The following is a 26569-nucleotide window of genomic DNA, read 5'->3' on the forward strand; positions in this document are numbered from 1 at the left end:
TAATAACCCATAAATAAAATACAGTGCTTGCCAAAATTATTTTTTCACCCATATACATAGGGCCTTTAGACACTGTTCTGAATTCTAATTTTCTCCCAAGATACAGTTTAAGAGCTTTTAAAAGTCTTTATAAGACTTCCTATGAAATATGCAGTTTTTTTTTTTAAATTTGTGTTTCTGTATGGCCAAATAGCTCTGTTGTTATGAATACTGTATGTAAAATTACCAGATTGCCTGGCATTCCATTTTTACAGGGGATTTTGCATCATTAAGCATTGAAAGAATATAATATAACTATTCAAACTGCTTAAAATATTTTGTAACCATAAATTATTATCCAAAAATATTTTTCAAGTAGATAAAAAGAGTTGTCAATTCTGCATAGTGAATGCCTCATAAGGGGCTCGTTTGTGGTTGAAAACTGAATAAAAGCACTAAATTAAGACCAGACTTAGCCATAGAGAAGCTGTAATCCACTGCAGATTTCCTTGGTGAATGAAGTATTGTTATGTGGATTTATCCTCCATGGTTGTACAGTTAACCAGTCACATCTGTGGCCAAAAAGTGCTGTCTGTGCTCACAGACAATGTGGGTTCCCTAACCCCAAAGAGGTAAGCCCACACTGGTTTACATTGTACTGATAAGCGCAAAATAAACTTCACAACTGTTTCACGGGGGCTGCCTTTGAAAGGGCAGTGAAACTGAACTACTGTTAAGGATGGAGCAGAGTATCACAAAATGAGCAGACTCTTGAGAGGCTCGAAGAGACACTGGGTGTTCAGTTTTCTATCAGGCGTAATGTTAGCAGAGCGGGCCATGATGACTCCAAGAGAAAGGTGGATGTAGAAAAAAGACAGGAGCACCTGGGGGTTCTGAACACAGTCTTGGCTAAGAGCTGGTGAAAATATGGTACACATTAAAGGAGCATCACTCATCATAAATATTCAATTTCAAGAATTTAAATAGTTTACAGACATAGAAGCCCTTGATGATTATTTTATCCAGCATTGTTGATTTTCATCTGTTGTTTGTCGGCAGCCATGATAATTAATGAATAAGACCCAGGAAGTCTTGACAATGAGTCTGTTTAGTCTTAAGTCTGTGTATTTTTCTTTGTGATTACATGCCAATAAAATAACCGATTTGCCTTTTTGTGAATTAAACTAAAGGGAATCAAATGAGTCATCTCTCTGTTATTTTTTTTTCTTTTAGAGCCCAATGTTTCCAAAGGACATTAAGTTTTATTTCTCTAATGAAGTCAAGTGGCTGCCCCTCCTGCTTTACAAAACATTACCAAGTCAGAGCCAAAAACAGAATCATAAGTGAACATTATTTCTAACCAGTTATTTTTCATTGTTTAGGGAAAAATTCTCAAATATCTCAGTAATTCATTCCAATATATTCACTTTCTAAGAGATATGGGAAAAGAAGGGAGAAAGAACACACAGGTGGAAAATGGCTTTTTATTGTGGAAAGTTAATATTTAAAAAAATTTTAGAATCCGACATGTTTCTAAAATAGTATTTTATAAATAAGATCAGCTTTGCAGGAAAAAAAATTTACTCTGGAACATAAATATTTACTTATACTTTAATGTTACAGTAAAATGTATATAAAATAACGAACATGCTAGCTTGTTAACAATATTTAAATCCTTCAGATCAAGAAACTTTTTCTTGAAGTTTTTCAAAATTAAAATACTTTTTTTTAAGAGAAAATATTTAGGCTAACAAAACCTTTATTAGATTCAGCAGCTCTACTAACGTGTAAACTAGGTTATCTGCTCAGGAAAAGACTACTGGGACTTGAAATAATGTGGATCTCCTTATATTAGTAAAGTGATCCCAGAAAACATTAGTTCTTCCTAATATGCGCTGGATTGAATTCCTGAGAATAAAGTTTATAATTACAATCTCCACTTAATTAAGGAAAATCATGACTTGATTATACCCATTACATCTTTACAAGGAAAGATGTTTAAATTTTAAAATCACTAACATTACAGGGTATGTATTCCACCAATACTTCTGGAGTTTCAAAAGCTTTTCCTCCCAGTTAATGAAAAGGAGTACTGTGCTGGTTCCATGTAGGTGTAACTTAAATTGCCTACAAATATTGTAAAAGTATCATAACCTAAAGATAATATTTTTTTCATCAGATACAACTCTTTAAATCACACACCCCCACCACTGCCCCAACACACACACACACACACACACACACACACACACACACACACACACACACCTTGGAAGTTGAGGGAAGGAAATTTCAGTAGAAACTGTCATTATCAGTAAATAACTCCTTGATGCTTTGGGGTTATATTTTCTAAAATAGTTGCAAGTTGATCAAAATAAATGATTTATTATTATACTTTTCCATAGCTTCTGTGTACTGCAGAGCAACAATCTAATAAAGTAGTAGGACTTCCTCCCTTAAAGAAAAAAGTGCTCATTAGTGTTTATAATTCCATGTTGTACTGCACTCTAAGCGTTGTAAAAAGGTTATGGATCTACTCCCTATAGCATCAAAAGTGTAAAGGTGATAGGTGAGATTCTCTTTGTTGCAAGTGCTGAGAAATAATCATTTAAAGGTCAGTTGCACTCAAAAAAAGAACTTTTGTTTAATAATTAACTCATTTTGGGATATGCTGCACTTTTAAAGGTTAGGATAGACCAATTTACCGGTGATGTCAGCAAGAAGTACTATTAGAGTCATTGGTCCTATTAAAACAATCCTTCATAAAATTCAGATTGCATGCCTTCTCACATATTCCAGCACACATCAAAAAGTGCCTAAACTATTTATAGTATGGTTTCAAGGAGACATTGCCTTGTGCACTTGACCTTAAGTGCTTAAGGTCAACAATAGAGTATTAAATAGGAAAGTATGTTAGTGCACACACATATATACATACCATCCTACATCTAATTAATTCTATTTTGATTTATTCTTTCAGTTTTCTGAATTTCTAAGAACATGCCTATGTGTCATGGACTATAATTTCTCACTGGATCATACACCAACTATTTTGTTAGAAACTCATATAAATTAAATAAATATTGATTCAACAATATAAATAAAAATCTATTTCTCTTTTACAATTTCAAAACCAACTTCCCTCTACTACTCTTCCCCCAAAAATTCAAAGACAATTTGGTTTGGCAATAAAATGGAATATTAATCTGATGTGTAGACAAAAGAGAAGTAACAGTAATTGTAATATGAAGAAAAATGTTTTTAATATCAGAGTTTTTTCAAAATCTGTACAAAGGTGGTGATTTATTTAATATAACTTTGATACTATTAAAATTTTGCCACTAGGAAACTAATGCCCAATAAATAAAGGTCATTTTGTATGTGCTTTTTTAATACTTATAATTTTTGAAGCAGTCTTTTAAACTGGCAATAATTTTCTCTATAAAATTAGCTCTTGACTCGAGATGAGTATATTACTAAAATGACTTCAAGAAAAACCTCTGCAGAAAGCAATTCCTCTGAACATTTGATTGCTTAAGATTTACTTTTTTTTACATTTACTTTTTTACTCTTTACAAAGGTTGCAAAACTTCCAGTTGTGACATTTTGTTGGTAGTAAACAGTGAGTTCTTAGAGTTTTATAAGGAGTGATTTTTAACATATGCTGAATAAGAAATTTAATTACAGTACATTTTTATCCAAACCTCTAAGATTCATTGTTTGTTTAGATTAAAGGAACTAAAAAGTTTATAACTCTTACCCTATTGTAAAGTAAGAACTATCTTTATGTACATGAGACGTTTGCAATTAGGAGAAAATACAACACTTATTTCAAGCAACTTAACTAAGAATCAAGTTATTCTCTTAATTTGCCTTGCTTTTCATTTGGAAGAGGACAAAATCTATTTCCTGGGCAATTTTGCAGAGCAAAGATATTAATACTTTGGGGTTTAATTGTATCCTGTGTTTAAATACACTGTGGGTGAAACCCCAGACCTCTGCTTAATTGCTGTGAGAAAATAGCCTGATTTCTCTGAGATTAGGCACACGCTTATGTATACTTTGACCGAAGAGTGCCTCCTTCAGAATTAATCTTCTAAGGTAGAGGGATTTGCTTTTATATGTGCAGCAGGGCCATTCGTGACAAATGGGGCCTAATAAACTAACTTCATCCTCCAGACCTCGCTTTTGCTGTCAAAGTTTTTCTTCATCTATTCATTTTATACATCTCTTGTCCAGTGGCTTATTAGCAAAATCCTAAACTGGGCAGGAGGAATAATTTTAATGGTATTTTTTAATTAGAGGACTTTGAAATTTAAATCAAATACTTCAGAACTAAAACTGTAAAACAAAAAAAAAAAAACACTTTAGTTGTTATTAATGAAACATAAGTGTTCTAAAATAACTCCATTTAAGTAAATACCAGAGCCCTGTAAAAAGACAAACAATTCATATTTACTTAAAATTTTGTTCTGCAGCTGTATTTTGTTGGATTCATCTAATGTATGAAAGCACTTTTTCTTTCCCATCAGCTACATCAGAGTTGTTTTTGTAAGATGTAACAGTATGTTCTGGTTTTTAAATATTTATATTAATCAAAGTTAGGGCTGTTTATATTTTTTGGCAATAGAGCTTTTCTTTAAAAGTGATGCACTTCCATTTAACTAAACAAAAGTGTTGAAATGGCCTGTCATATAAACTTCAACATAGTACAGTTGGTAATAGAAATTTTGAGGACAGGAAGAAGGGGAGTTAGTTTCTAAGCTTCAGGTTAAACATGGATTAATAAAATGTGCGACACTGGCAATTTCTAAGGTTTTCGTGAGGAAATGTCATTCATTGGCACTTATAAACCATAATGTTACCTGGTTGAAAGGTTTGCATTCAAGTTTCTTGCTCTGTTTTCTTGGGCCACTGGTAAGTCAAGCCTAACAGCTGGCTAAAAAATGACAAACTACTAAAGCTAGGGCTTACTAAATCATTCGGTTCATAAAAAACTCATTTATATTTATACATTTCTAAACTTTTTAGTAATGAAAAAAATGCCTCATGTTACTTAAGTGCAATCTTCTACATTCGTGAGCAGAAATAGCTCAAACTAAATCTTTTTGAGATCAAATCTCCAGTTATTGTTATTATTTTATAAGACTTGATTGGCTAATATGGAAACTTATGGTCCATCTAGACTCTCAGAAGGGAAATCGATTCTTTATTAAAGAAATTTAAACAGCAAGCCAACCTTGATGGAATTTATTCATTATATATGTGTGTGTGTGTGTGTGTGTGTGTGTGTATATATATATATATATATATATATATATATATATATATATATTAGTTCGAACAATCCCAAATAGTCCAGAAGCTTAATAGGACACAGCTTTAAGTCTTTAATAAAGACTTCCTTGGGGATTGTGTTGTTATTTTTATTTGGTAGTTCAAATTGTATTGATTCACTTCTATGCGAAATAATCCTAAACGAGAAGAGAGGGTCCAGAGCACCTAGTCATTCACATGGAAGTTATAAATGTTTTCATTCTCACAGAATCATAAGCACCTATGAAAAAAACAGGATGTATTATTATGCATGGCAGGCAGAAGAACTAAAGGTCTCCTGTTCAAACTTTGGTCCTTCCAGAATCCCTGATCCTTCATTATTTTGTTTAACTTGGTGTAAGTCTTGATCTGGGATTATTATGCTTGCCTTTTCATTTTGGGTTGAGAATGGAAAGTCCAACAATGGTTCCTGGTTAATACTTATATGTGGTCTTTTAATTACCAGGTCAGGCTAATTTATTCCCTTGGCCTTTAGCATTACAACTTCATTTTCAAACATTGGTTAAAATAACCAATGTACATACACACACACACATTCACAAAGACAGAAACATGTTTAAAGAGGCGAACATGTGCTATAGTAGAAAAGGGAAGTAGACTCTTTAATTACCTCATTCATAATATAAAGTGGCAAAGGAAGAGAAAAGCAGGTTAGGATATAATAAATATAAAATTTAAATCCCTAAACTAATTTGCTTTCTTATTATACCAGCTAAAGCCAATGAAAATAAACATGTATTACATTATGTTACAACATTATGGATTATTGTTAATATCTTGCTTCTAATTTTTTACAATTTTGATATAATTTAAATCTGTGCATTAGCCTGGGTAGGGGGTTTTGCTTGAAGTAATTGACATTATATAGTCCAAAGCACAGAAAGAAGAACACATATTTATAATCTTTACTCATTTCCAAACAGAGAGGGATAATCGGACCAATTCTTCTATTGTGTGCCCTCGCTCTTCATGCAGAGTTTCCTTTGAAGTTAGAGGAAGCTGGAGGAGCCAAGGCTGAGAATGAGGCTGGAGAAAAACAATGAATATGATTAGCAGGTCAGATTCTCATAACCAGGTTTTATGCCACATTAACCATTGAGTTCCTATAAAGCAGAGCTTTTATTATTGTTTTTGCTTTCTGGTTTATTCCAAGATCACTAGTATAATTTTCAATAATGTACTGGAGATTTTTCATAAGTATATTTATTTGAACTTCCTCAGGCCGAACCCATGATCTGGCCCCTCAAAAATATAAAGAAATAATTTAAAGAAAAAGTTGAAAACTTAAAAAGCATCACTTTTTTGCTTATCTGAAAGTCTAGATGGCAAAAACACTGTCCAATTAAACTGGCCTTCAAAGTGACTACAATGCAAAAAAGTCATAAAGTAAGTAGGGTTTACTACTTGTAAAGTGTTTTCTCTATTTTCCCATGCTTGCTTACCACCTTCGAAAAGAGATACAATACAGGCTTTCATCTATGTCACCTTGCTAAATTTCAGGCTCACTACTGCCATTTGGAAGTTTGTCAGCCCCTGTTTGTTACAAATCACAGAGAACATGAATGTGTCCGAATGAGTAGGATTTAAAGTTATGCAAACTTGTACAATGAGAGAATGAAGGTATGGCCAGCCATTTGACATAAATGAACAAACAGTTGTGCAAAGGCTCTCTTCAGTTTCCAAATTTCCAATAAGAGAAAAATGACTGAAGGCAGGAATTAGAATAGAACTAACAACGTGTCATGCAGAGAACCTATCTAAGAATAAGCCAAGTTTCTCATTCAATTTATATGTGTGTTTGTGTATGTATGTGTATTTGAGAATACTATGCTAAACCATATGATAATCATTACATGCAAAGATAAGTCACATGGTTCTTTAAACAACAAAAGTCATATGGGAGAGAAAGATGTGTTAATAAACAATTAGGAAAAAAATTAATGACAAGCATTATAACATAGGTGTATAGAGTTATAAGAGCCCAGAGAAGGATGTTATTAATTCTTCCTGAAGTTTGGAAGAAAGTGCTGGGTTGGTTAATGATAGTTTCACAGAAAAATTAATAACTAAACTGTTTCTTAAAAGACAAGCAGGTATTCACAAACAGAAGAGGGAGGAGGGGCCATCTGAGGCAGAAAGAATAACATGAATCCAAACCAAAGTATGTCTCATTCAAGGAATAAGTTGTTGAATCTGACTGCAGTACATGGTGTACAGGCTGTAGAGTAAGAATCTACTATAATTGCAACCCAATAAGCAAAGCCTTATATATTATGTTAAAGAGTTGAGACTTCACCCAGGATATGGTGGAAAGTCACCAAAATGTTTAAGCAACATGATCAGAATTGTGTTTTAAAAAGATAATTGGCATCAGTAGGGCAGAAAGCTTGGAAAATAACAAGAATAGAAAAATGGTCATCAGTTATTGTAAAGTTGAAAATTGAAAACGAGAGCCTTGGCTATAGTAATAAATTAAGGAGAGGACAAAAAAAATTTTTTTTTGAATTAGCAGCTTCAATCTATACAAGTTTTCATACCATCAGATTTAGGTCAGAGTGATATAGATGGAAAAAAAGATTTTTTTCAATATAGTTAATAGTAGGAGATGGTGTCTTAAGTCAGAATTACTAAAGCAGGGCCCAAGACTGAATTTTTCTGAAAATGGTTTATTAATTCAGAGTACCCTCTGGAGAAGGGGAGGAAGAAAAGCACAATAGGCCAAAGAAGATAGCCAAGGAATATGTGATCTCAGTCGAAAACTGGCTTTAGCTTAGCCTGGTCCCTTGGGGAGCTCTGGAACATGAATTACACCACAGGGATAGCCCCCCTTATGTCCAGGGAGGGTAATTCCCACGTGAGTTGGCACTGTCCGGCTAAGGATAAATCTTTGGCAAGGGTGCAGCCATGAGCGGTTAGCAGCCAAACACTCACAGGAGCTGGGGAATGGGAGAGGTGCCAACAATAACCACCATTGCCCATCCCTTGCACTGCTCAGACCCATTTGCTTCTTACATTAAGTTTATTCCATCAAGGCATGACTTCTCCAGGATTCCGGTTATTCACATTTTCTGGGCTAATATATAAGAGAAAAGTTAGCAGAACAAACTACAGCTTCTCCTGCTGTAGTTTACCTTGAGGTCATAACATGGACATCTTCTTTCTCTTCCAACCCCCTTTTAGATGCTTCTCTTCAAGGACTAGTACTTCTGCAGGTCTAAATATATTGCCTAGAGAGGTAAACCATGTGATCATCTCTAAGACATCTGAGCACCTGATTGCCATGCCCTAATCAGATCATGGCTGCTCTACTTATTCATTACAATCAAACAAGGCATGAGAATATGCCCCAATGGATTACCTGAATGACAAACACATTGCTCCATGCCTTGATATGGGGCAGTATTGCTGCCTCCTCACAATAATCAGGTCAGTTTTCCTGCTAATATCATAACTTTTGGGGTACAGCTAGTCTACTGGCACAAAGAGCCCAAAGTAATCTGGTAATAGTCATAGCTTTAAGTTTACTGAGACTGTTGCAATATCCCCTAGTCGAAGTTTCCTCCCATTGGGACATAGGACCTCTAGACTCACAAAACCTAAAGTCATAGAAATGAGTCACTGGAAGTAATGGTGAGTGAAGTCCATGTTATGTCCACCCTTTGGTTCCTGGGCTCGTGTATTCTACCTGTTGGGAACAGAGCACCATATAATATCCATTGGTTTAAAATGTATACGGTACCCTGAAAGATGGTACCCAACCTTAGAGGGTATCATCTCCAAGCTGGTGCCTTAGTTATGCCAGAGTATGGTAGGTCCAGTGAACACCATGGTTATATATCTCCAGTTATATCTAACAGTTCCAAAATATCCCCACTTTAACAGTAGGCCCATGATGATACTGCCATACCTCCTTTGTCATAAAGTGAGTTCCTTTGTCCAATTAACATGATGTTACACATATAGTGCACAAATACAATGATCTGCAGAATCTCCAGACAGTTCTAATTTCTTCAGACTATATTTTGACTGAGCTGGAGAATTAACATAGCACTGAGACAAGACCTGACCGTTGTTGCTCATCCATATCAATGTAAGCTATTTCTTGATCCTCCTTCCTGCTGGGTATTGAAAATAACCCATTTGCCAGAATAATAACCACATATCCTTGTATCCAGGTAACTTGCCCCGGTGCATATATCACATATGGCATAGCAGCCACTGTTGCAACTATACCTTGAATAAGTTGGCAGTAGTCCGCTATCATTCACCGTGACCCATCTAGTTTGTATATCACCTAGACTGATGAATTACATGTGAGTAGGATGGGTATTCTTACCCATGTATCCTTTAAATCTCTGACAATGGTACTAAGTTTTATAATTTCCCTTGGGATGTGATCACTGATTTTGATTTACTAACTTGGCAGAGGAGATAGTTTCAAGGACTTCTGTTTGGCTTTGCTGATACAATAACTAATCAAGAAAGCAATGGTAGAATTCTACCAATTCCTAATAGGTTCATTCCAATTATACATTTAAGGACTAGGTAAATGACAACTGGGAGAGTATGTAGAGGGAGTAGACACACCATGAAATAAATCTGGGTCAGGACTTCATTCACTTCCTGACATTTAAATATCCGCACTCTAACAGTAGGCCCATGATGATACTATCTTACATGTAACAGTTCCAAAAAGATCTGAGTAACCCCTTTTCCCCAGTGTACATTTTCTGAGTAAATAGTTCTTATCTTTTTGGGGAGGACTGGGGCATCACACACTTGCTGTAATGTTGCAGTTCCTTTCTCGTGGGGACTCAGCATCTCCTTCAATCAGTAGGTTCCGGATCTGAGAACTGGATCACATCCGAAGACACAGCGAGAGATTAAGAACTTCCATGGTGTTACCTGACCTCAACCCTTTGCTCATCTATTTTTTAAGTCTTATCTGATTACAAACACAAATAATGTCTTTGTTAGCTGCCCATCTGTCTTTCCCTTACACAAGGTAGCCATTTTCATAGATACTTTGTGACAGCCTCTGCCTCGCCTGTAGAATAGACAATTCCAACTTTACTTCCCTTTGTGGTGATTGCACCAACTTTGCTTCTGACACTTAACATGCAGCCCCATAGCCTCTGTTAATCTGTAACCCTATCATCTCCACTGTTTCTATGAATCCCAGCCTTGCCTGATATCCTTGGCCTGAGAAGAACTAAACTGCTCCACTGTTGAATCACCCTCATCAGCTGATTCTGTTAATAAACAGAATATCTCTAAGCCCTCCTCCTGGGGAACCTAGTCAAGTTTGAATTTTTAGCCTTACATAATGAGCCTATTTTTGCATGCCCTTAAAAAAAGAAAAAAAGATCTGCTTCCTCCTTCCTCCAACATCTATTACTAAAGTGGTGAGATCTCTACTTCATTTCATGTGGGCCATCACACTTTCAAGCAAGTAAGAGCTGTCTTAGTCTTATATTAAGCCTATCATCCTGGGTCTTGGTAAGATGGTAAATTCTGTGTCACAACAGAGTAACCCACAACAGCAAACCTCCATATAGCCTGATATTCTACCCACCTTGATGCAGGACCTTCAGATTCACTCTCAGGTTACTCTCTGGGCCTACATGTCAGCCAACTCCTGGAACTCTCTTCGTGTATAACTTATCTCCTCCATTTTGTAAGCCATTACTTTCCTAGTAAGGATGTGCTGAAATATGTTCCAGATCATCAATCTGATTCCCATGAGGAAAAGTACAGATGTCCTGAGGATTGCCTTGTAAGAAACCTGCCACATCTAAGACATCTGTATAGTCTTTGAGAAAACAGCTCTCTTCTCCAACAAGAGAAAAGGGCCTCCTAGCCACTACTACAAGCCAGAAGTGTTAGGGAAATATGCAGATTTAAGGTTCTCAACTACCCAGACATCCATCCAAAACCTCAGCATCCACTCTTTTTTATTCCATGGCCCTGAATTTGGACATGTGTAGGCTAAAAGTATAGCCTTCCTTAAAGTTCGGCCATTTTTGCAGTTATGACAGTAACTGTTTCTTTAAATCTATCTTCCCTCTCCCTAAAAGAAATGAGTGTCTCTTTAAATGCTTCTAATAAGTCTTTCTTACTCTTACAGTTTGCTTTAAATTCTAAATAATAGATTTGAGCCTCTGTGGCAAATAGACAAAAAGATGGCTCTCAGTGAACCCTGCCCCCCAGCACTCACGCCATTGAATAATCCATTGCCTTGAGTATGGGCTAGCCTTGTGACTTGCTTTTAAGCAACAGGATATGACAAAGGAGATGAGATGTAAGTTTCATGATTAGGCTACATAAGATTGTCACTTCCTTCTTGCTAGCATAATCCATCTCCTGTCAGTTTTTTTTTTTTAATTATTATTTATGCCTACAGCACTTGGTCTTCCTAGGTGGTCTCCCATCCAAGTACTAACCCGACATCAGCCTTGCTCAGGGTGGCATGGCCATAGATCATGGACTGTGGCTGCACTGGGACGCAAACCCAGGACCTTCTGCGTGTAAAGCAGATGTGCTAACCACTACACTATGGAACCACGTCCTATGTCATGTCAGTTTTGAGGTATAAATCTGCCATTTTGGAGAGAGGACCGTGTGACAGGGAACTGAGGGCGACCATTAGGCAACCACTCACAAGGAACTGAATCCTGTCAATGATCACATGAGCTTGAAAGTGGACACTTTCTCATTCAAGCCTTACGATGAGAGTCCTGGGTGACACCCAAGTTGCAGTCCTCTAAAAGACTGTACATCAGAAGGAGCCAGTTTTGCCATCCCAGACTCCTGACCCATAGAAACAGAGAGATAGTAAGTATATGTTATTTTTAGCTGCTAAATTTGTGATAATTTGATAACTTCAGTATTAATAATGCATGTCATTTTCTCTCTTCAATATCTCAATGATACTTAGTTTTAATCACTGAAATCCACAGTCCTTATAGTTCCAATTTCCTTCAACTCCCAAAACTAGAGACATTGCACTAGCAAAGGTATCACTTTCTATCCATATCTCAACCCAGTTTGCCACCATGGGTAAACATTTAGCCTGCTGTTGGCAAACATTTTTTGTAAAGGATCAGATAGTAAATATTTTAGGCTTTGCAAGCCATTAGGTATCTGTCTCAAATACTCAGCTCTATTTGGCAATACATAAATGAGTGTGTTCAAATAAAACTTTATTTACAAAAAACAGTGAGCTAAATTTGTCTCACAAGCCATAGTTTGCTGACTTTTAATCTTAACAATCACACTGCTATGGAATGTCAGGGACTAACAATACTGTACCTACCATCGTAAGGCTTGACTGAGAAAGTGTCCACTTTCAAGCTCATGTGATCATTGACAGGGGCCTCCTTGCCATCCTCCTCCAGAATCCTACCTTAGTTTCCTAGGTCCACTTCCAGTACCATCCATCTTGGCTTGAGTTCCCTAAGAGCAGAACTTTAAAAAAAGATTCTTATGAAAATAATTTATTGAGGGAGCGCTCTTAGGAAAAGCAGAAGGGAAGAAGTAGAAGGGGGCAAGAGAAGAACCTAAGCGAGGATGTGTGTTCAGCTGAAAACCGTGGGAGCCTCATTCCACAGGAAGCTCTGAAGTGCTAGAATTTAATCCACTCTTGCAGCAAGAGGGGGAAGCCTGGAAGGGTGACCTTTTATACTCCTTCTATCAGTTAATCATTGGCTGCTGGCTGCCCCAGTGGGAGAACATTCCAAACAAGGCAGTTTCACTTCTCAGAAGATGAGGTCAGCTGTTAGTAACCAACACTCACAGCAACTGGAGTATGAGTACTTCCCTATTCCTCCCCTGGGGCAATCCTTTTACCCCATTTAAACTTTTTTTAATAGCCTGGGAACATTTTCACTAATTTTTAAGGGATGGAAATGGGGTGGTTAAAATACAAAGAATATTAAAAAATGAGGGACAATAATTTCTGTTGGTTTTTACAATACACTTTACAGGTGTTGCCAATTATCATTTTGTTTAGCCCATTCATCATAACTAGAGCTAACATAGTCAAAGCAGATAGAATTGAATGACAGCTTGAGGAGCAATTAAGAGAAACATAGACAGTACCAAGATGCAAAGCAAATAGATTACAGCTCTCATATCATCTAGTGCTCACTATTACGTAGTGTAATGGCAATTACCACGGGGCCTAACTGCTTCAGTTTCTATCCCATTCTATCCCATACTAGCTGTAGGAACTTGAGCAAAATTTTGTGTCTCAGTTTCCCATCTGTAAAATGAAGCTAATACTAGTGCCAACCTCAGAAGGTCACTGTGGGGGAAAAAATGTATGCATGGAAGCGTTTACAATAGTATTTGGTACATACTACACACTTAGTACATGTTAGTTTTATTATTATTATTATTATTACTGGTGTAACATTTATTGTAATCATTAACTTATATATTGTTATCTTTATTTTTTTACCGAGAAAAATTTTATTTATTTTATTTATTGATTGTAAGTATAGTTGAGATACTATATTACATTAGTTATGTTTACTTCAGGTCTATAATATAGTGATTCGACATTTTTATTGTTATATATAAAAGTTCCTTTTACCATGCACCCTTAATGGCACTGTGTTATGGGCTCTATTTCCTCTTAGTCCTGCACTTCAGGATACTATAAAATAGAATTATATTAGTCTGCTCTTAAGCAAAAATCCCAGTCTTCTTCTTAGACCCCACGGGAAATTCTGCAGAGTCGTAATCTTGAGTCCTTTCTATAGAGAAAGAATTGAAAATATCCTATGCTTCTAAGCAAGAACCATGAAAAATTTTTTTTCTCTGTCCACATCTGAGGTAATAATTATCCTTTAGTAATAAAACTTCAAGAACCTACAATTTTTGTAACATAAGATTATGGCTTAATTTTGTGAAGTTTTTAGCCTGGCTGACCATAAATGAGAACCTTCAGAGAAACAGAAAATATTCTACGTATTTTCATACATAGATTTGCGACTGTATATATAGAAACACATAAAGAATATTGTTTATTGTATATTTATATACAATGCTTCAAGAGATTACAAGTTACCAACTTCTCAATTAATAAAATTACTTTTGAATTGATAATAATGTCCAGAGCACAAGATTCCATGCTTTGAACCCACCTGACATGTAACTGATCTCCAATGTCTGTCTAGCATTTCTACTTCTCTTCACCTGTATACATCACCACTTCTCTTTATAAATCACTGCCCAATAAACAAGGAAATAGAAACCAAGCAACCAGGGAGGTTTAGAAGGAAGATTACAATTATTTGACAAGTGAAACGTCTGGAAAGGGATCATGGCCTCATTATCTTTCAAAAATAGTTAATGAAATTCTTCTTTCAGTTCACCGAAGAATTGTAAGTGGAAGTACTTCATTAAACACTAAGAAAATGTATGCCAATGCTTTGGATAAGTCAAGTTGTCATTCTGCTCCATAAATATTTATTCTTCAGATGGTTTTTAAACCTACCAGTTTCCTTTTTATAAGGAAAAGTTAAGTTATATATTTATTTTAGATTATATTACAGAACTTTTCAACAGTTAGGATTTTTAAAAACATTTATTCAATTTCTTTTTCCATTTAAAATCGGTGGCTCAAATTGAACAAATGATGTGGTAGGAATTTTTTCACTTACCAGGTGAAAGATGGGTCTCACTTATTATGTCTTTTCCTTGGCAATGTAAAAGTCTGTTTTAAAAAAATTAGAAATCTTTCAAAATCCCATTCTTCAGAAAGAAAATGTTTAAAATATATAAGCCATTGGACAGCAAACAGCTTTTGAAAGGTAATTAAACTGGAAAACTAAGTTATTTTCAACCCTAATGTGATTATGTTTTTCTGGTTTAAAAACTCATTCTTCAAAAAAAAAAAAAAAAAAAAGCTTCATGCTTTTAATGAAGACTTAAGTATAATATAAGGAACAACTTGTGTCATGTGGATCAGCAAACACATTAAGTATCAACACACTGCATTGTGTCTATTTGATTTAATCACCAGACACTCAGTGAGCACTGACTAGAGGCCAGGAACTATGACAGGTGCTAAGAATTCAAAAATGAAATGGTGGTTATTGCCTTCAGGGAACTCAAAGTCTAATGCTGGCGACAGCCACTTCGGCAACTACCTATAACCCATTATGACAAGTGCTGTACTAGCAGCATCAGCTAAGAGTTAACGGAGCAGGGAAAAAAAATATGACTGCCCAAATGTGGTTTAAAAATGAGAAATGCAGTAAGAATTTTTTAAGACCCAAGAATGACAGAGTTAGGCAGTATATGAATTAAGATTAAAAGACTTTGTGGGAACAAGTATAGAGGAATTTCTTAACTGTAACTTCCCAGGAAAAAACAAGAATAAAAATATTTCGAGAGCCACAAGATTGTGAGCAATGTGCCTGTTTTAACATCTCAAGAATATTTTGACGGGACCTAAGTTGTGACTCTAATGACAGACAGACTTATTAATATCCTTGTAACTGCTGTGAATGTGTTCAATTTTACTAAAATCATTAACAACTACAAAAGATCATTATTTCAGTACGGCAGTCAACCACATGCTAAAACTAAATTTGCACTGTGGTGTGTTTAGTTCTGGGGCAAATGTGGTCACCATCGATTAATATCTAAAAAAATTACTTTGTGATAAAACTGTAGTGAAGTGCTCAGCTTTTCATTCAGTTAATGAAAGTCATTTAGTCGGCAAGATATAATTACATGAACCTGCAACATGAATATATTGCTTTGGCATTAGCTTTCATATCACTTTAGGCTATTAAATATATTACCAACCACAGTTCTTTATCTGAGTTATCATCTCCTCCCTCATTTTGCATCCACAATGCAGAGATTTTTTTTTCTAGACAGGTTTCTGAGTGAGGTTGTTAAAGTGTATCAAGCAACAAAAAACCTCTGGCTTGAAAATTTTCCTCCCTGAAAAATTTCCCAGATATTTGCTTTTATTTGGGAGATAACACTTGGAGCTAAACTGTCTTTAATTCTCTGCCTCAATATTCGACGTACCTTTTGGGTTATGAGTGGATGCTACCACATGAAAATGCTGCTGCTTAAATTCTCTCCTCTGTCTGTCCTCAACTTGTCTGGTTTTGGCCAGCAAAATGATTTTGCCTTATATTTCTGAATATTTGAATAACGTGATTAACTTTTCAAAGCATTCTACAAAACAAAGATGTAAATATAGTCCCTGAAAAAAAAAAATACAGTCCCTCCCCTTTAAATTTATAAGTTAAGAAGACACTTTCCAAACAAAGAAAAGAAGGAAAGATATTCATCCCTAGGAAAGTAAGTGACAATAGGAAAAAACCAGTTATCTCTTTTCTAATCCTTTGTCTTTGATAATTGTCGTTTTGGAAAGAGGGTTATGTGGGTGTCATGTGGTATTATAGTAGTAGTTGAAAGGTTCCCTTCATTCCATGGTGCGAATCCTCTACACTTTGTCAATCACTTCCTAGCTTATGTTATACTTTCAGATATTTCTCTTTAGCTCACAGCTAAAGAATTACCTTTGTAAATATTTGATATTCTGAATTAAAGTGTGAAAAACAAAATAGCAACAATGATTAAATAATGTGAAACGATGATTAACGTGTAAATTTATTTAGTGTTTCACAAATTTCAAAGCACTTTGTACACATATTATCTCATTTGATTTTCACAATACCCATGTGGACAGGTATTATTGTTTTAATTTTACACAAGAGAAACTTAACGACTTTGATTAGATTCCCCCAGAAGCTTACTCTAAGACAGGATTCAACTGCAAGTAATTTATATGAGAGCTGATCCCAGGAAACACTAACAGGGAGTGAGGAATGAGACAGGGAATGGAAGAAAGCCAACAAAAAGTGCATTTGCAAGGCGTTTTCCAATTTGGTAACTGGAGCTCGGTCCTGCTGGGGAACTCTGAAGAATGGTGTGAAACACAACTCAGTTAGCCCAACGAAGGGGCAAAGAAGCTGGCATATTTTTCCACCAGCAACTCTATCCATTTTTGGTTGAAGTTGGCCTCCAGAGATAACAACTCTAGGGTGCTTCAGGCTTCCTTTTTTATAAACTAAGCATATTCTCAAAATCAGAACTCTTCAGTCCTCGACTCACAGGTGTTCAAAGTAAGCAGTCTTTAGGGGGCAGAGGTAAACACTGAGGAAACGTGGATGGGTCAGGACAGAGTCAGCTAACCAATCTCAGCAGGGTTGGGTGATTTATCAATCCAAGTCACGCAGGTAGTATAGGCAAGGCCAGGAAGGGAACTAGCCCTTGACTGTTTGCTGTTTGGTGTTCTCTGACTGAGTAAAATAGATGACATTCTTTGTGTTCAAAGTATAGATTAAGAGGGAGAACAGATAAAATACAATATACTAAAATGAAAAAAGTATTCTTTGAAAAGTTATTACAGTAATTGAAGATTTATTCATCCTATCTAATGAAATTATTCAAAACCTATGGTTTTTACAGAATGCACATAAATATTAATATATGATCCTTTACACAGTAAGCATATGAATACCCTGTCAAAATACGTTGCCAAGGTTTTCAGTCTAATTGGAGGAATTTTTTCAAGGACCCCAGAAGAAATGTTAGTATTTACAAGTGCCATAATACATTTAAAGGACATGTACATTGCAGAAAAATATGACAAACAAGTGGTGCTTAGGCAAACATGTGGAAAAGTCACAGCCATTGTGTATGTGTCACTACTTGACAGCCTCTTCATATCAGCATCAGTTACTCACAAGTAGCAGTGGGTTTTCACAGTTCAGAAATGTTTGCATACAGATTTGAAGATATTCCGTGGCTTACACAATAAATGAGAATTGGGCTTTATGCACCCCTAAGTTTTCAATTAATGTTGTTGACAGAATGAATGGCTATTTATGCCAACCAGCCTTTCATGTTCATCCATGATACACAATACATAAGTCTTAAAGATCTCATCTAAATGCCTCTCTTCTTAAATGGGTGGTTATGGATTTCATTGTATATATAGGGTAGCATAAGGTTCAATGATTCTATCTAATGAGCAGAGTGGACCTTACATTATAGCAAAGGCTGCTTAAGCCTTTGTTCTGTACTGGGGCAATTATCTTTCAACTTCTACAATAACTCCAATGTTTGATTGTACAAGGACCTTAGGCAACCAATGCCTGAACTTAACTTTACCATCTTTACTACATCCTAGCACTCAGTCATTTGGGAATAATATACCTACACAGGAAAATAATTTTCCTATATCTCGTAAATCTTTCCTACACTCATCCATCTGATTGTGAAGGGGCCTACCACATAGATGAAAATCAATAAATGCTTACCAAATTTGATCAACAAGCAAGTTGCAAAACTATTAGCCTTGGTCACTGTGTGTACTAAGATTTCTGTAACATGATACAGTTTCTAGGAGGTGGGAGGTAAAAGTGAGTACCTTCCTTCACCCCACCCATCCATCCCACAATCTCTTCAAGCTAGAGAAGGATAGTCATCTGAGAAATGCATTCATAGTAAATGAGTGAAATTCCACCTTTCTACTTGGATTAGAAATGGAGAATTCCATTGTTTTTAATCATTATTTCTATTAATTAAAATTAAAACAATGATTTTTTTCTTTGTTTACAAAGTACTTTCATAAATACATGATCTCTTTTTAGTCACACATCAGTCCTATGAAATGACTAAGGATTACTGTCTCCATATTTTGGATGACAAAACTGAGTGATTAAGCTTCAGTGATGTCCCCCAAATTATATATTTAAGTGGAAGGAAAAGCAGAATTTCATTCAGGCCACATCAGAGACAGGGATAATGATGCAAATTTATCAAATGTAAACTAAAATAACACATTTTTAAAGTTCAAACTATGTTTCCCAAGTTTTGAGACTCCATATAAAAAGTGCAGGCATGTTTGTTTACTTCTGCGACACAAATTAACTGTGTAGTCCATGCATTATTGATGTCTATTATTTTAATTTCAAGAACTATGTGTATCAAATTGCTTTCACAAGAGTAACTATATTAAAACAACTTGTATTTACATGCCTTTTTAGTTTACACTTGAATGTTTATTTTACCACTAACTTTAGAACAGTGATATAATGTGACACTATTTTCAAAATCTAACATGAAGTGACTGTTCCAGAGGACAAATCAGTGTTTATACACCAAGGAACTCCAGCCTGGGATGGGAATGTACCAAGACTAGAGGCTCCTCCTTAAGGGTTCATGTGAAAACAAGAAGTCAGACCAAATTGTCACCAAAGACCTTGAATTTTAAACACAAGAGATCTATTTAGACTTTTTACATTTGTTCATCATTTCTAGAAGAAGCTCAGTGGTTCTAATCCATTTCTAACTTCTTATTCTTTTCAAGTATATCCCATTTCCTCGTGAAATTTTTTCTGTTGTATGGCAACACTGACAAGAAAGGGCAGGCCAACCCAGCAAAGACCCCAGTCCTCTTAGAGCTGTTTTAGGAAAAAAATCAAAGAGATGCTCAGGGCAAATATTCATAGGATGCCCAGAAATTCCACCAGCAAGGGAAATCACTGTCCACTCTGCAGTTATATGCTATCGCTATCAGAATTTTTAATCTCGAAGAGAAATTTTGAGATTATTTAATACAAATAAACTTATTAAATAGATTAGGAAACAAGTCTCTGAGAACTTAAATGACTTGCCCAAGTCAATAGCAAAGCTAGAGATAAAATGCACCACTCAGAGTGGAATATATTTATTTGTTTAAAAACGTAAAACATGATCAAGATAGTAGTCAGGCTAGAGGAGCAGACTTGCAAGCACAAGATCTCTAAGTGTATCTTGATTTACTTAGAAGCCTTGAGACAAATTACAAGTCAGTTCAGCATCCTTGCCTAAATAATGAGGTTAATATTTATTTCTGAAAAAGCTTAGATCTGTCATTTAAAGCCTTAAATCATATTCATTCAATGTCATGCTTAAGCATTATAGTAATGAAAAGGCACAGCCAGTCTGAAACACAGAGGCTGCTGATAGATGCTAAAATAATGAGTATGTTTCCACCCTGTGCATAGGTGATCATTGGTGAGAGAAGGGCACAAGTAGCAACTGCTTTTTCCTTGATGCAATGTAGAGTTGAGCAGGATGATTTATAAACCTCAACGCACTGAAGACCAAAAAAATAAATCATTAAGTAGCACAGCTCATGATTCAACTTGCTTTTTTTTTCCCCTCTAACATGGATAATAAATTGTGTGGGCTTTAATAATTTATAGGAGATGTTGTTATAATGTGAGAATATTAACTTTGGTGGGTCTTTTAATTCGCTTGTGATGTCAATAGTGTACTGAAGTGTTTCTTCTATAGGAAAGCAATACCGCTGGTGTACAATTGTATTTTGACACTTCAGTCAGAGACTCCTAGGGACTAGATGAGACAGTTCACTTCAGCACCGAGCTTATCAATTTGGTGCATGTCCCTCAGGAATGACATGCCAACAAGAGAATTAAATCCAACAGTTTAAAAGCACTTAGAATCATATTAGCACAGTCATATAAAACCCTTTCCCCCATGTCCTTGTAGAAGCATAATGTAACAAAGTTCATTTTATTTTTGCCCATAACTCTTCCTCAGGTTTGCTGGGAATGAATAAATGATAGATAGATAGATAGATAGATAGATAGATAGATAGATAGATAGATAGATAAAAACATTTAAAACCTAACCCTAACAGAATACAGTACCAGGGTAACCACTGAAATATTCTAGATTCATTTGGTAATGTGACTGATCTATTCCAAATTAATAATGTTCTTCACAAATTCCCTCAGATGTTTTCTCATTACTCCACAAATATGTAACAATAGTGACCTTCTCATATTTCAGAAAGAATTCCTCATTGTCCTACCTATGCTTTTATTCGGGAAGGAAAGAGCCATATATCACTTCAGTGAGCACCAACACACATACTCCCACACACACATACACAAACATATACATGGAGGAAAAAAAGAAACAGAATGAGAAAAAAGGAAGAGGAAACTGTTCGAGATGATACTGAGAAAAGATAGGGTCTGGGTGATAGGACTGAGGAATCTGCAAGCATCAACAAGTCACTGTTTCCAAATGTTAACTTTACTCTAGAAGCCACACATATAAATAAAAACCACCTACCTCTTTTTGTGTTTCAAACCAATATCTTTTGAAATTTTTTTTCAATTAAAAAAAAATGATGCAGGAAATTTGAAAGACTAAAAATGAAGTCGCTAACATAGGGGAATCCACCAAAATGGGAACTTGCAGAAATCATTGGAGGAACAGTAAGGAAGGCTAGTGTTAATATCTTATCACATTATGTTAGAAGGTTACTGAATGACTGGAAAGCTGAATAAAATCAATAATTTAAAGCTAAGTCTCTCTCTCTCTCTCTCTCTCTCTCTCTCTCTCTCTCTCTCTCTCCCTCTTTCATGTTTCTAATGGCTATTCCAGCTTCTTTGAATGTTCATTAGAACATTTTTCCTTTGGCCTAAAATATTTAGTCCCTCTCTTCAAATTTAACTTAAATTTTTAGGTCTTTCTCTTATAACCGAACCCAAGAAATTCTCACCAATGTCACCAATCTTAGTTCGCCATTTGATCTGTATCCTTGACACCTTATCCTACTCCCCTTCCAAGTTCTAGCTCAAGGTTTGGTTCTTTCTAAACCTGTGTGTGCTGTGTGTGTGTGTGTGTGTGTGTGTGTGTGTGTGTGTGTTTCTGTATGTAATATATTCATTACAGAACAAAGTTATTGTCTTCCAAAAAAAAATAGATCCATGTCTATGTAATATATACCTTTCATTTCTAAATTAACCTATAATTGTACCATGTCTATATACCAGTGCCAAGGGCAACCCACAGGATACTATACATCTCTGACATACTAAGAAATATTTTGAAACTGCAAGCTTTTAATGTTGTTTTCTTGTATTTCACAACCCAAACTATTAATCAACCCCCAACATTCCGAGGAATATTCACATGTGGACTAGTACTTGATAGTGTGTGCTATCAGAGAGCATGGAAAAGCTCTAAAATAAAAGACAGTTGGGGAAAATATTTGACAATTATCAGCATATGACTACTAGTACAGTTTTTTATTTTTTTTACCCTCAACCAAAAAAGGGGAAAAGCAAAGGCTACTCTATCAAAGGTTAGCCCTATTTTTCCCCTTTTCTTAAATGCAGTCTGGCTTATTTATTGAAATCTAAATAAAGTTAGTAATTTGGTTAGGGCAATGGTTGAACTTTGTTTACAAAAAAAACATCTTTTCACTATTCAATTTTACATAGAACCCAATGTCTTAAACAGAATGTAGAGGAGCTATTTTGGTTTAAATGGTGGAAGGAGAGCTTGAACTCCCTGGCTTCAATTTCCTGTGCAGAGATCTCTATGGACTCCTGGAGTTCGTGAGGTACAGCTTGAAAACTCTTGGGTTAGAAGACAGCACAAAGGTAAGCACAATTGCCTGCCAGCAGAATCAGATAAATAGTTAAGGTCAAAGCAAATTGTCAGAGAGTCAGGCAACAATAGCACCAACCACAAGCAATCATCTCACATTGTTGATTTTTCATGAGCAAGTACTAAGGACTGAGAGTCTATCAAGCTCAGGACTAAGGGGTTAGGGATAAAATTTTTCATTGCTAGAATTGGGACAGTCAAGATACTTGGCAAATTAAGATACTTGGTCACTCTACCCAAGGGATCCTCTATGAGAGTCCAGGTGACAAGTTGAATTATGTCTTTCGATTCCAAGAGAGTAGTAGCAGCAACATCTGCACTTAAAGAACATGGCACATTGGATTCAGTTAAGCCATGAGAGTCAACATTGGAGATCTCCAGGAGAAAGGGGTGGGGGGGAAATGAAAAAACATCTGTTGGAAACTACAACACAGAGAGCAGGTATATGAAATCACACCCACACACTTTGGGAAAGACTTAAGATGTTTATTCACTTTTTACCACCAATTGGTTCTTCCCTAGAGTACGTAACAAAGTACTTGTATGTAATCTAATTTTAGCCTCCAAGATAGGAAATATTACAGATAAAAGAGCCTCAGGTCTTTTCACTCCAATTTTAGTGCCCAGCACACTGACTATATTACCTGGGAATATGATTTAGGGTTACAGATGAAGACAGCATAGAGGCAGCAGTTCCTAGGAATGCTGTAATTCCTATCATCAGAGATCAACACAAAGAGCCCTTCACCCAGGCAGCAAATTCTTTTGTATCAAACCTGCCTGTGGATAGTGGGCCCTGCTTAATTACCAGGCTGAATTCTTAATGTGCTTGGTGTTTGTCAAGTTAGAAAGAGAGAAAACTATCCTGTCTTTGATTTATGTGTGCCCATTGACAAACTATATTATTTAAGTGAGAAGAGCAGACAGCCCCCCAAAAAGGCAGCTATGGACCACAATTATAATAGTTATAGGACCCAGTGGATCTCCATGATATCAAGTGAGCAAGGAATCTAAGAGTCACCCCAATGACAGTTAAAGGAAAAGGAATTTAAACTAAGCCCCAAGTAATAAAACAAGTTGAGAGCCTTCATCAAGATGAAAATGATTATTTCCTCATGGTACAAGGCAGCACCATAGGGAGAGTGTGTCCTGAGTAGACCATAGCAGTCTCTCTGGGAATGTCATCAACTACTTTTGTGAACATCGACTTGTGAGCAAGACATTGCACTTATTTGGGTTATCTTGGGAGAAACAGAACTTCTCCGGGGCTGCTTTACATCAGTCATTTTTGTCCAGTTTACATTGCTGACAGTCTGGTCCTATTGTCTGACGATTGGATTTTGCAGTCTTGAAGATAGCCATGCAAATTACCAAAAAGTTTTCCATTTGAGACCTTTATACATATTTGAATAAAATCAATTCTAAGCTATCTAATGGAATTAAATGAAATGGGTCAAATCTGATGGCTGAAATTTTAAAACTTTTGTAAGAGGCTCCCCTATCCCAACCTCTTTATTGATGGCCAATTGTAAATGACTTTCACAAATGGAAACAGCATTTGTCACTTTGTATTAACAAGTACTGCACTGTACATACTGTCCCAACTCCCCCACTCAATTTAAGCATCAAGATTTATAGCTTATTGTGACACCTCTATCTTTCTGTTCTGTCTTTGTACCTCTCCGAATGTTCAAGCAGCTTTTTTTTTAGAATAAAGTAAAGCTAGTTTGTCCTGAGCTCAAATGGAACATTCTGAGAGGTGACTTTCAAAAAACGTATATTCTCCCTTCTTCTCTTGATTCTATTCTCTCACACAGTATAGTTTGTTTTCCTTCTTGTCCCTGCACCATTCATATTCCATGTGAGCCTAATATTTCTTTCAAAATTCCTACCCTGTGTATCCTTGGTTTCATTTTTGGTTTTTGTTATTTTGAAACCAGTCTATATAATCTTGATTGGCTGATAAAGATTGACTTGCCATGTAGCTACCAATTATACTAAAAATTCCAAATTATTTCATTTCACAGATTTCTTTCTGCAGCGTGTGACTGAATTTTGGTCATTGGTAATTTGTTTTACTATTTACTTTATTTACATAGAAAAGAATTTTATTGAAGATTATAGACACCTGATATAACTGCTGTATAAGTCAATGAACACAGTGGACTACCAAGAAATGACCTCTATGTAAGCATGAGCACGCGCATGCGTGCGCGTGCACACATGCACACACGCACACACACATATACACACAGACTTCGGTTTAACTTACATCAATCAAGTATCTGCTTGATTTTGTTTAGTTAATTTATTTATACCAGGAACTGAAAAACTTTGCTATGAACTGAGTTTCTTTTCTCTCTATGTTTTTATTTTCTTTTTCTTTCTTTATGTCTTCCTTTCTCTTTTGTTTCATCCCTCTCTCACATACACATACCTACTAATGTGGCCATACAAACACACATGCAAATGAAAGTCTCCAGAAAAACAACTTGTATATGTGTGTATGTAACATAAGTCTTTCATCTATTTGCTTATTTATTCTGTGGCTTTCACATAAGTACCTGTGACTAGAATCGTGTGACTAGAAAACAGCAAAGCAAACTCTTTTAAGGAATGAAATGCCTCTTAATCATCTAACTTTGACTTTATAACTAAAAGCAATGCTTTCAAGAAGTGAATCATTTCTATAGACTTGCAAAACTCAAGATTAATTCAGAAACTTCATCAATTAAGTCTTTAATTTCTAATTTCCAAATTCTTAAACTAAGCTTTTCTTTGAATTCTGGTTAAAATACTCTGGAGTCAATCCAGGAACATGCCTTTCTCTGAGGGTCTGTGACTGTTAGTATACATATGAACATGAAATTAATATTTATGCTGATGTAAGTTTCCCCAAATACAACTTTGGATATCAAAACGTAGGTTACATCCTGGTTAAACCAAAACTATTTTAACTAACCAATTTATTAAGCATCAATTTCCTGCCAGACAATTTGTTGGGCTCTAAGGACTAACCAATGAATGATACACATGTGGTCCCTGCCACCCTGGAGTTTATAATAGTAAATGGGCAATTAAATACACAACCAAGTATGATAAGGGAAGTTATAATGTGGGCACCTGACCAGTTTCTTCTAGACTAGGTGGGTGGGTCAGGAAACACTTGCCAAAGTAAATGCCATCTAAACCGAGGACTGAAGAATAAATGGTAATTAGTGAGGCAAAGATGAGACCAAAAAGTTCCAAGCTGAAAGAAAAACACATGCATATGAAGTTCAAGAGATAGAAAAGAACACTTTTTCTCTTTGTAATTTTTTTTTTACCTTTGCATGCATTCATATGTGTCTTGTATTATTCAACATTTAGCAATGAAATTGTCTGTATTTTGGAGTATTTATATTTTAGGAATTTCTCCCCAAATTCACTTGCCTAACTCTCGGACATGATTTGATTTTTAGTTAATGTAAAATAATAAAAGAAGAAAAATAGCAAATTTAGAAAAATGTAATTCAGATGTTTTAGTTGAAATATTATGGAAAGGAGACAAAGACAACATTCATTAAAAGTATCTTTTCTTTTTCTCTCTCTCAGTCTCTAGAGTTTATTCTCAAGGGCATTCTCAAGGCCATAAACTCATGAACTTCACTAAAGTGAAACACCTTCATAATATTTCTCCCAGGGCCAAGGAAAGGAAGCATTGAGAATGTGTGAGCATTAGACTGATCTTTAAAAGGAT

At 35.6% G+C, this 26569-nt stretch overlaps 1 protein-coding gene and 1 long non-coding RNA gene across 2 annotated transcripts in view; one reads left to right on the forward strand and one right to left on the reverse strand.

Annotated features, from left to right (window-relative positions):
* Nucleotides 1-26569, forward strand: part of ADGRL2 (adhesion G protein-coupled receptor L2) — a 450339-nt gene that overhangs the window by 110228 nt on the left and 313542 nt on the right. The window lies entirely within an intron of this gene.
* On the reverse strand, nucleotides 6013-13058 carry LOC118613390. The gene is made up of 4 exons (XR_004955471.1): nucleotides 10892-13058; nucleotides 10096-10169; nucleotides 8329-8389; nucleotides 6013-6342 (listed from the first exon to the last, which is right to left on the reverse strand). It is a non-coding gene; the product is annotated as an uncharacterized LOC118613390 (long non-coding RNA).

This window comes from Rousettus aegyptiacus, unplaced genomic scaffold, assembly GCF_014176215.1.
Source record: "Rousettus aegyptiacus isolate mRouAeg1 unplaced genomic scaffold, mRouAeg1.p scaffold_m13_p_1, whole genome shotgun sequence".
Classification (NCBI taxonomy): domain Eukaryota; kingdom Metazoa; phylum Chordata; class Mammalia; order Chiroptera; family Pteropodidae; genus Rousettus; species Rousettus aegyptiacus.